Below are 8,713 nucleotides of genomic sequence, written 5' to 3' on the forward strand. Positions count from 1 at the left end.
ATGCATTCAAGACTGGTAACAAATGGGTCTGAATAAATTTTTGCACAAAAGCACTCCATGACCTTTAGCAAAGTTGCATCCTAATATTTTTACAGTTTTAGCACCCATATATTCCCTCACCATATATTCTTTCAATGAAGAATGATTGTTGCCACACATCACAGAGTTCTCAGCACTCTTCCTCTTATATTCACCATATTGTATACATGATATCATTTATTTCTTTTTGAAAATGTTGTTCTCCATAGATGAAAACAGACACAATTGAAAAGCACAACAGCAGATACGCGTATCTCTGCAGTCTGCACGTCTCTGCAGTATCTGCACACCTGACTGCATTAGGTTTTCATGTTTTCATTTACAGGTCATGAGAATGCTGTAACTACTGCAATGAAACCACAATCCTGTTTGTGTTCTCTCACAGAGAAGTGTCTTGAATGAGAGATATGTCAATTTCTGTGTTTCAGACTCTAAAAAATACTAGCCTCTGTTTTCTAGACACTTTTCTTCCCTTTATCTTCAAAAGACCTCCGTCCCTCCGCTGTCACATCAATAAAATGATAGTTTTTCCAGTAATTAAATATCAAATTTCAGTACAACACCTAATAAGTAAGTTTCCAAAAACATACACTAGATTTAACAACATCTAGTACTTAAAAAATATCGGCCTCAATTAGGGCCAGTGTAACCTGGTGTAACTCCTGTGCCTGCCAAGTGCATAAAGCTGGCGTGCAAAAAAGTTTGTTTTTTCTTCCCACAGAAGAAGTGAAGGTGAAGAAATGTATTTTCCATATTGGGCACCAGATGAAAATCACATTGCTCTTCTGAGACCCTCAGCCCCTACTTTCTGAGCAGCTGCCCACCTCCTGGCAGTGCTGCCTATGCCTTTGCTGGCTCCTGCCCAGCCACGTTTTCTCTGGCCTTTTCCCCCTCACTTCCCAACTCTCCATTGTCTGCATGTTGTCCCTCTATTTTCCAAAGCCCTTTGTGACTTCCCACCATATCCCTTAAAATTTCCCCTGCAATATTTTAACATGGCAAAACTTGTCAATTTCTGATCTAATTTCCAAGCTGTTAAACATCAACTACAGGTTTTATTACACCACTTGTTTTAGTAAATGGGTTACAATTCCAGAAGAACAATATGCCCTCTCAATATCAACAGTAAGACTTACAAAAGGATAAATCAACAATGTAGTTGTGAGCAATTTTTGTAAGACTTAGCACCAACAGCATGGCAAAGCTGAAATAAGGTTTACCTCTTTTACATTTTCTTCACCATTCCTGGGCAAATTCAAAATCAACATCTAATAGATACTTAAAGTATTACGCTTGATATAGCTGTGCAACTCTGACATTGTTTCTCCAAACACAAGTTTCATAGTTTTCAGACTAAATAACACAATTAGGTCCTGTTCAAAAAGTGACGTAATATCACAGCCATTCTCCTTTCTTCTCTGAAGGGACAAGATTGCAAAAATTGTAGTGGCAATATCTATCAAGATTAGACTATTTTAATATAAATATATGTCAAAATGCAATTAGTCAAATTATGTCAAATACTTTATTTCAAATTACATCAAATACATAATGTATCTTGTTGGTTAAGGCTGAAATACAAAAGCTGAATAATGGAATAAATCAGCATTTGAATTCACTTGAAGACAAATTCAGACCAAAGTTGCAAAATACACATCATGCTGTTAGAGAAAAAATAAATTATTCTAAAATGATCATCAACTAAACATCAATCTTAAAAGATAAAGGATTTTTCTTGTAACAATGTACATACTTATTTACAAAATACTGTGCCTAGAAAACCCCAACAAATTTTCAGTTATATATAGTGATGTACCCCCTAGCCTCAAAACATCACTCTACAAATGAATTTCTGGTTTTGAGCCCAACAGTGTCTCCCACTGGGACAAGGCTGGCACAGGCCCACTGGAATCTCGGTCATCCTCATAATGTCCTGGAGGCAAACTGAAGCAAGACTGAGATCAGCAATTTACAGAAATACGTAACATGATGCAATTTGCAGCCGTGTCTGGTTCACCACAGAGGTCCAAAGGACCAGCTCACCGGGCAAAGGACCCGCAGTGTGTGTCCCTGTGGATCTGCAACCCCCAGTGGGCTGGAAACATTGTAAAACAGAGACACTCCACCAACTTCTTCCAGCACCTGCTGCACATTGGAAGCTGAAGCTCCTTGGTAAACAAGCAAGTTCTACAGATAAGCCAAAGCCAGTCTGTGAATTTCAAAGAGGGTTCTTTGTGACTCAGAGGGTTGTAGATGGAGGTCTGTAGTTTCTCCTTTCACCCCAGAATGGACATCACATAGCACTGCAAGGCGGGTGGATGGAGTGGGCAGGGCAGAAAATCTCCTTTCTGCACGCTGAATGAAGGTGCTGCCTGTCCTTTAAACCTGTTTGTTGTTCCTCAGCCTAACCAATTAGAAAGTAATCTGTTACCTACCTAAAGCCCTCTGCCACCCAGCAGAAGAGACACCCACACTCAGGACATACCATATCCAGGGGAATCGGCTCTGTCCTCAGCAACCAGCCTGATTAATGCATGTAGTCAAATAAGAAACAAACTGCAGCAAACCCATTTCCAACTACACATGTGTAATTACTATGAGCAAGAAAAAGAAATAAATAAGTAAATGAACAAAACGTTAAACCTACAATGTTCTTATTCCCTCCTACAACTTACTAAAAAGACTTCAGACAGTAAAAACCTTAGAGCAATATACTTAGTATTTTAACTTTATTTTTCTTAGAATAGAAACTGAAATTGTGATATTTAACATAATTCTAAACAAATTCATTCCTCAGAGGTCAAATGTTACTTTGTAACATCATCCCAAACTATACATTGGTGAAGCAACAAACATCATAGCAATTGTTCATTAAAGAGATTATTTTCAGCTACTTCAGTGATGACAGCATAAGCAAGCAATTACTGGCACTTTCAAAACCACCTTTCTGACATAAAAGATGGTGTTGCCCTTAAACACTTACCTATCAGAAATGGGATTTTAAAAAAAAACTAAACAGAAAACAAAAACATACGCAAATCTTGCAACAAATAATAGATGCCTCTTTTGGAAGATTTTTAAAAGCAGTAAGTTTGATTAAGCTACTGAAAGCCTCAGAAAGAGAAAAAAAAAAGATGATCAGTGCTAAATAACACTTGTGAGACTGCTCCTTGTTTTTATGCTGGTCTAGAAGTTTTGAAATTTAAGTCTAAAGCTATTCTTGGAAATTATTACAGTAAGTATACTTATTCTGTAAAGCAACAAATGTGGAAGAAAGCCTTCAAACAACTAACAAGGAACTACTTTACTGCAATTTTAATATTAGTTTTAAGAGGTTAGTTTATTACAGCTAAGATTTTCTACAATTTCATCGCTTATATGAGGTTTTTCTGATGCCACTATTTTACACATACAATCAAGAAAGGCATCAAATCAAAACAGGGCAGGGAACAGGAATCTAAATGACAAGTATTTCTTCCAACAAGGATTAGCTGAGAAGTATGCTACAGTGGCTGTGAAAAAAACAGACAATTTGCATTACTTCTAGACCTATTAGCTGTCACAAAAATTTAAAAGAACAATCAGTTCCAATGTACAGAAAATTATTATTTTACAACAAAGCTGATAGCATTTTTTATTTTGATTGTGATTTGCATTTTTCTCCAGTCAAAATCATTCAATGAATACTTTTCAATGAAATATATCCTAAATAATTTCATTTCATATAAGCAAGTGACCTCTTCACAATACGACCAGCAAAGAAAAAAACATGACTCCTAGGAACCATTCATTTTCAGCCACAATCACAATTTAATTTCTCCAAATTAAACTAGGTAAAAATTGAAATGGAACACAAAAGTACTCCATGTTCAAGAAACATTAATTAACCCCTCTATCAGAAAGATAAATACCAGCCCTCATATATCAATGATGAAAAACAAAGAGGTTAAGTGACATTTTCAATGACACATAGCAAAACACTGCCACAACATGGATCACATCTCAGAAGTTTTCTATTGTTTTCAGCCCACTAGCCTCAAATAACTCCTGTGCATGCAATGCTGAACCAGGTATATTTCTCAGAACAGAAAAAGTTTATTCCAGCTCACATAAATTAGTCCCTAAAAAAAAAAAAAATCGTATTCTACAGTAACAAAAAAAAAATAATTAAGTCCAACAACAAGTTTAAAAAAATAATAATGGAGTCTGACAGGAATGTTTCTAAGCAAATATACCTTTATTCTTAAAATTATAGTCCACCACATTCTGTTATGGAAAGTATTAAAATATTCATAAGCAACAGATGATTACAGAAAAAAAATGCAACCAAAAAAAAAAGTCAAACACCACCAAATAAACAAGTCACTTGAAAAATCTGTGAAATATTCACCTGACTACTGCACAAACCCTAGTGCAGTTTTAAAAGAGTACCATGTATTTACTGGTATTGAAATGTCCCAAACTTGGTGTATTTCTTTTACTCTTCCTCACACTCAAACCCACTCTAATTTGATTGTTCCTCAGAGACTATTTGGTCATTTTACGTAAATCTTCATTAAACAGAAAGCTACAAAACATTTATATTTTTTCCTCTCTCAGATATAAACACTGCACTGTAGCAAAGATCCCATGACACAATGTAAAAATCGCTGAGGTTAAACTAAAAACAAAGAAATACACAAATATTTATACAATTGATTCTGCATAAGCTTCCTCCTAAGGTTACTGTTAAACCTTAAAGCCTACACCAATAAGGCCTCACATGAAGCAGTGTATTTCAGGGGTTACATATTATCAAAATAAATTAGGATGTCTAACTACATGCATTTTGGAAATGCTGTATTGGAAATACTCTTTCCTTTCCCTTAACCTTTTACTGATCTACCATCCTGAGTAATTAAATGAATGATTTAAGCAAGCAAAAATGCTACAGAACAAAACCGTTTTGTAAGAACTACATTAAAGCTGCAGATTACTACAAAACGGGTAATTTGAGTATCTACATTTACATGAACAAATTATCATAAAGAAAAAACTTTAGAAAATACTAATTTGAATGATTAAAACTATATCCCACTTAAAAGGGTTTAGTGTAGCATTAGAGAAACCAATTTAATAATTAATCATATTTTCTTTAGAGTAATATTACTAGCAGTAATGTTTTTCCTTAATGGCTTTAAATTACTTAGCACACAGAAGAAAAAATTTAAAACTGTCAAAAGATCTTAAAAGTTTGACTTCTTTCCCCCCACCACACATGGATTAATGGGGGGATATAGACACCATGCACAACTTCTGAGTCCCACCTTCGTAAAAAAATTTCCAAGGGCCTGATCCGAGCCTGTGAAGTCAATGGAGTGATTCCTATACTGCTGTCAAAGGAAAGGTTCCCACTCTCAAGAGCTGAGTTTGGATAGGGGCTCTAACGCACAGAAAAGACCAGGGAACATCCTCTTTGGAAGAGGAACTTCTGTGTTTCTCTCGGTACGTATGCACACAGGCAAGACTTCCTAGAAGTGTAAGTGATTCCCAGGTAGAGGGTACTGCCCATTCCTCCATCTGCAGCTCTGCACTCTTTACTCATAGAGGACAATACCACACATTCACGGTGGTTACTTTTGAGATTATTTCTCCCTGGAGAATATACCAGCAGCCCACTTTCTATCTGGACAATTCTCGCAAATTTCAGATGAGCGTTATTCCTGCCAGCCCATAGCCTAAGCTTTACGCCTCTCCAGTAGCTCCATCCCGGGACCTCACCAGCGCTAGCCAGCGTTCTCGGCCGGGGGCTGCGCTGCGACACGGGCCCGCCGCCTGAAGAACCTGCCGCGAGCCGAACTACGGGAAAAGAACAAAACCGCCTCACGGACTGCCTTTACCTTGGCGGCGCAGGCTCCGCCGGCGGCACAGGGCTTTTCGGCAGGTTACGGGAGGCCGAGAGCGCTGCCGCCTGCGCACCCCGCGCTCGGCGCGGCAGGACGCGGAGCGGAGGCGCCGGCGCTCGCCCTCCGTCCTACGGCTGCCCTGGCACTCCCGATGGCACGGCGGAGTGTAGCTCGCTCCACAGCCAAGGCCGCCGCGGCCGCTCTCCTCTCCTCATAATCTATCACGCTTCCCAAACTTTCCAAGTCCCGAAGCCCTCCTCAACTTCAAAGCCAATTTTAAGAGAAGGCCCCTACGTACCAGGCACGGAGGCCGCCTCCGGAACCCCGCAGCTCCAACACCATTATTTATTAATTGTTTGGTTTAGGCAATTTTGTCTTAGGCCACGGACGACCCTGTTCCCTGCGCAGCCCAAACAGCGCCCGGGGTCACCGCTACCCCACGGGCACCTCGGCGCCCCTGCGCTTCCCCTCCCACGCCAGCGGGGGCGCCCCGAGGCAGCGCGGCGCGGGGCGCCCCGAGGGGGCGGCCGGCAGCGGCCCCTCCGCGCGGGCGGGCGGGCGGAGAGGCGGGGGCTGGGGTGCGCCTCTCCCTCCGGCGGGCAGGCGGGCAGGCAGCACACAAAGGAGAAACGTGACACGTTTCTTCACCCGGGCTGTCTGCTGGGGAGGTCTCGGGGAAAAAGAAGAAGAAAAAAAAAAAAAAAAAGGAAAAAAAAAACCCAATACACCACCACACAAACGGGGAGGCAAAGGGGGGGAGGCAAAGGGCGGGCGGCTGAGCCTCCCGCACACGCTTCCTCGGCAGCCTGGCCCGAAGCCCTCCCCGCCTGGCACTTCTCTACCCGTGCGGGGAGGCTACAGGTTGTTTGTTTTTAATTACGCGGGGGTGGTGGTCCGCGGCGCTGAGCGGCGGGAGGGAGGCCCTGCCGACCCGCAGCCGCCGCGAGTTGTTTTGGGGGAGCTCACGCTGGCTCCCGCGGCCGACCCGGCCCGGCGGGCACGGCCCCAACTCCAGCTGGGGCACCGCAGGCTCCCACCGCAGAGCGCGCCCCCGCCCCCCGCTGGCGGTGCGTGTTTGGGAGCGGTGCCACCGGGTGCCGGGAGACCTGACACATGTCACTGCTGCGGCCGCGCCGGCCGCGGCCAAACTTTCCCGCGGCGGCGGCAAGTCAGTGAGCGGCGGCGGAGGGGGGGTGGAAGCGCTGGAAGTAGCAAGTCACACCGGGGAGCGCAGGGAGGAGGGGACGGGTGTGCGGGGCGGGGTGGGGGGGTAGCACTTACCGGGAGGAGACACCGTGTAGGGCGTCCCGGCGAGCTGACACCGAGAGAGAAAGGGCGAGCGGAGCGGCGCGCAGCCGCGCGCACATACAGAGTCCCTGCGGGCGGAGCCGCCGCGCGGGCCGGGGGAGCGGGGGCNNNNCCGCGGGCGCGGAGCGGCGTCGGAGCCTCGCGCCCTCCCGCCGGCTGGTGCTGCCTGGCGCTGGCGGTGCTGGTCTCCCTCCCCCGGCGTGCGGGTCCGCCCGTGTGCGGAGTGTGCCGCCTGTGTGTATGTGTTTTGTTGGGAATGCGAAAAAAAAAAAAAAAGACGAGGGGAGAAAAAAAAAGAAAACCCGCCGCACACACCGGCTGCTTTGGAAAGAGGGGAGTGCGAAGGGAGCCCTCCCTCACATGATCGCAGAGTGGCCTGCAGAGAAGTGCTAATAACGCGGGGAGGGGTGGGGGGAAAAGCAGCGGAGGGGGAATGGCAACAAAAAAAAGTGCGGCGGGATGCGCCGGGCCGTGCCCCGCTCCGCCCGCGCCTCCCCCGGCCGGTTCCCGGCGGAGCGGGCGCTGTGGGTCGCGGCGGACGGCAGCTCCACCTGCTATGTAAACAAACCGTCGGGGAAGTTGTTTGCTGGCGGCGGCTGCCCCTTCCCGCCCCCTCTCCCCTCCCGCCGCCCTGCTCCGCCGGCTCCGTTAGACACAACGAGTTTAGCAGACGGGCGGAAAACAAGGCCGTGTGTTGTGCTGGCAGTGCCGGCCGGCTGCAGCCTGCTGGCAGCCCCCGAGGTGCCGCGGCCCCGCGCGAAGGCGGCCCGGGGAACCCGAGTGGGAGGGGGACGGCGAGGCAGGCCTGGCCGATGGCAGCAGCTATGCCGCGGAGGCACGCGTGGGCCCTGGAACTTTCCTTCTCCCGTGCCCCGGCACTTGGAGCAAGGTGCAGGATACCCCCAAATGTCCGCAGCAGGGACCGGCTGCTCCCCGCCTGTCTGGCACGGCCGCCCGGCCCTGGGGCTGCCGTTCCCCCGGAAAAAAAAACCACTTTTAAGTGATTTCTGCGTGGGATAGAGTATCAGGGGGAACGGGGAGAAAAGTGCTGGCATCGTGGCTATAGCTGGTCTTGTGCTCCCTTGTCCTCGCCACGGTTCCCAGTAAATCGGCGCTTTGGATGTGTTTGGGTGGAAAGACTTTGCGTGGGCAAGGGAGAAAGTGGACGGCGGTGGCCGAGCAGAACGTGGGGTTTGTTATTTCGGAGCCCACCTAATTACTGCCCGGCAGCCCCAGCGTTAGCAGGGCTCTCTGTACGCGCCGAGGGTCAGGGTCACAAGTGACTGTCACTCAGAATTAACAGTCACCGCATTTATTAAGCACGATTAAAAATCCCACAAACTTTGCCACTCGCTGCTACAGGCAAGTGGCAGACCGCCTGCCCGCCACGCCGTGCGCCGCTCGCTCCCGGGGCCGCCGGCCAGCCCCGGCGGGGGCACTGCCGGCCGCTCGCCACCGGCTGGGGGTGGGGGTTTGGCAGC

General features: G+C 46.7%; 1 protein-coding gene across 1 annotated transcript in view; it reads right to left on the bottom strand.

Annotated features, from left to right (window-relative positions):
- FOXP2 (forkhead box P2) overlaps window positions 1-6,354 on the bottom strand; it is a 401,013-nt gene extending 394,659 nt beyond the window's left edge. The window contains exon 1 of the mRNA XM_041421031.1: window positions 6,223-6,354. The gene's annotated coding sequence lies outside the window, so the exon portion shown is untranslated. The remainder of the gene's footprint in view (window positions 1-6,222) is intronic.
- Between the last annotated feature and the right edge of the window lie 2,359 nt (window positions 6,355-8,713).

The sequence above is a fragment of the Onychostruthus taczanowskii genome, unplaced genomic scaffold (genome assembly GCF_017590055.1).
Source record: "Onychostruthus taczanowskii isolate IOZ18803 unplaced genomic scaffold, ASM1759005v1 scaffold68, whole genome shotgun sequence".
In the NCBI taxonomy this organism is placed as follows: domain Eukaryota; kingdom Metazoa; phylum Chordata; class Aves; order Passeriformes; family Passeridae; genus Onychostruthus; species Onychostruthus taczanowskii.